The sequence below is a fragment of the Dichomitus squalens genome (genome assembly GCF_000275845.1).
Source record: "Dichomitus squalens LYAD-421 SS1 unplaced genomic scaffold DICSQscaffold_20, whole genome shotgun sequence".
NCBI lineage: Eukaryota > Fungi > Basidiomycota > Agaricomycetes > Polyporales > Polyporaceae > Dichomitus > Dichomitus squalens.
In genome coordinates this window covers 120338-123233 of record NW_006766902.1, presented here as the reverse complement: position 1 = coordinate 123233, position 2896 = coordinate 120338, and the positions used below count along the sequence as shown (strand labels likewise).

The following is a 2896-nucleotide window of genomic DNA, read 5'->3' as shown; positions in this document are numbered from 1 at the left end:
CTGCACGAGATCATATCAAACGGGCCCTTGCCAATGAATACATGACTTGCGATGCTGTGGGTGGCCAGCCTCAAGTCACTCCTAAATGCTTGAGAGTTGGACATGCATATGGTTGATGAAACATGTCGAGAACACGTTGAAGCTACTGCACTGACTCAGGCATGATCATGTATATGCGACTGCACCTTTACTATGGTACCTCCTGTTTAGATCAGGGTACAGGATCCCCTAGGGGGCCAATAGGCACTCAAATACAGACATGGAAGTACCGCACGCATATCCATACTTCAAAACATTGTGGATTTACCTGGGTACGCGTGTGGTCAACCAACGGGGCCGTGATGCGCTGTCATGGAGTAGTCCCTGTGACCGTGATATGGCCTGTTTAGGCAGGTCGGGTAGGGTAGACGCCGGAGAGAAAAAAATCCGCGCGTTCACGGACTTATGCAAGGCGCTGTAGGCGTGTTCAATTCTTGTCGCTCGCTCATTTCCTCTCGCGCCTACCGGGCGTCTGCCTACCTGGATTCAAGGTCAGATCAAGCGCCTGTAGCACAGCGAGCAGAGGTGCGCAGGCAGCGGGTGCAACACGACCGCATCAGGGTCGCGAGCTGGGACTGAGTAGCGACGCGAAAGCTTAACAATTCGAAAGATAGAGAGCTCCATGACTCGAGACGCGGAGTCGTCCCGCAAGGCTTACAGTGGCAACCCCAGGTGGCCAGTGAACCGTGTCGTGCCGGATCTGGTTCCGATTTGGGCGCATTGTGTACAATCATTCTCGGTCAACAAGTCTATAACGATCTGCCGACGTCTCCATCCACTCTCCGGACAGGTTTTCTGGGTATAACAAACCTAGCATAGGACCATCCCGTCGATCTCGCTGCACCCGCTGCCTGCGCACCTCTGCTCGCTGTGCTACAGGCGCTTGATCTGACCTTGAATACAGGTAAGCAGGCGCCCAGTAGGCGCGCGAGGAAATGAGCGAGCGACAAGAATTGAACACGCCTATTAACGTGCAGAGGGCAATCGCGAGCGAGCGCTACGTGAAGTTGAGAACCTCTTGGAGGACGATGAGGGTGCTCAACCAGCTGCAGCCTATTGCGCGCCAAGGTTAGTTGTCAAAGTTCAGGACCCCCTAGCACAACCGCGCTCTGACATCGAACGTCCCAGCGCTGCGACACAAACACAGATGCTCAGATGTAGCGCCGCGCATCGACTCGGAGCCAACCCCGTTCTCACCAGGACACCACGCCTCCTACATAACGTAGGGATGTACATACCGCATCTGGCGTTGCTCGCTGATGATGTCGCTATCGCTCAAGTTCAAGCGACGCAACCTGCACGATCGCGACCTCCGCCTTCTCTTGTTCCTGCCACCCTCCTTCTAGCCCTGCTTCCCTTGCCACATGACGACACTCCTAGCGCATCCTGTACGCTCTCTATGCAGTACGCATGACAGGGCCGTAACGCAACGCTCAGTCGCGCGATCACGAAGAGTGTGCAGACACGGCCACGCCGGAGATGAACATACGAAGGAGCCTGAGCAGCTCGTGTGAGGATTGAACGACAAAGGTACGCCACCGCATACGTTCAACCGCCCTGTATTCTGGTGACCAATTTCCCTCCTTCTAGCATTTCCTCCTTCCGGCGCGGTCGACCATACGCCTTCAGACGGCTTTCCCGAGAAACCCGTCTTTCTTTTCCATCTCAGGTCCTAGACGGCTCCTTCGACTGGAGAAATGCCAACGCCGCCCTCGCCTGGCAGCATGTGAATTCTCTCCCTCCTGGCACATGAAAATCTCCCCGTCTAGACAGTTCACACCACCCAAAGCACAGATCGCAACGGCGGCCCTCACCTTAGAAGCCTAAGCTACCTACCCATCTGGAGACCGTCTTTATCGCTCACTCGCTAGTGTGGATTCGAGAATGACTACATGTATGGATGCGGCTCGACGGTGAGTGTTGTTAGACATATTGCGGTGCAGTGATGATGTCCTCCTGAGCTATCATCGCCACTCGATGATACATCAAAGCCTGTCTTAACCCATCATCTCAATTGTATACGACGTTGGGTGTTTTGATCACGACACAGACCAGGCATAAGGTCGGAGCTGCTCCCCAATGCCTTCGCCCTCAATTCTGCCCGCTTTATCATTCTTCGTGTCCGTTTCTGTGGACACACCGGCTCATCGTCCGCCTTCTATCAGAATTATGCGTAACCTGCGCTCGGGCACACAATGCTGTAGGATGCGTAGTAGCACAGTGATAAACTCGGGGCTGTGAAGACAAAGATTAGATCCGACTAGAGTCGAAGCAAGATCTTCAGTCAGTAAGGAAAGACTATATTGCAGTAACCAACTGTACCTAGAGTCGAAGCAAGACTACAAAGGTCAAGTAAGTAACTACAAGTTAGAAATAGATGTAACGAAATACTCACTCTTCAGTCAGTAAGGAAAGACTGAAGAGGGAGGACGCAATCTGAAGTCCTTATATACTACAGAAAACTTCATTTGGAAAAGTTGGTTCCTTGCTTGATCACCAGAGTGTGACTTCAGGGGGAGTGTTGGAATCTGTAGAATTCACACTCTAGTATCGGTTGGATGGTGTAGTGTTAACACCTCCCAGTGCATATGGGATGACCTGGGTTCAATCCCCGGTCTGAGTGTCCATGACTAATCGAAGAGTGGTTAGTCACATGTACCATAGTGCGATGAATAATACGATGGTGAAAGAATTGCGACGTATCGCACCATAGGATGAGTAAGAGATGAGTAAGGCATAGACCTGTCTAGACCGTTCTGGAGTAGTACAGATTGTCCTAGACAGTACCAGAAGAGTCCGGAAGCATAGCTATAGTACACGAGCAGAGAGTCCCAAATATGGTAACATACTACATAAG

At 52.0% G+C, this 2896-nt stretch overlaps 1 non-coding gene across 1 annotated transcript; it reads left to right on the top strand.

Moving 5' to 3' along the window:
* The first annotated feature begins 2591 nt into the window (after positions 1-2591).
* Positions 2592-2662, top strand: DICSQDRAFT_t110. The gene has a single exon. It is a non-coding gene; the product is annotated as a tRNA-Cys (tRNA).
* Positions 2663-2896: the final 234 nt, after the last annotated feature.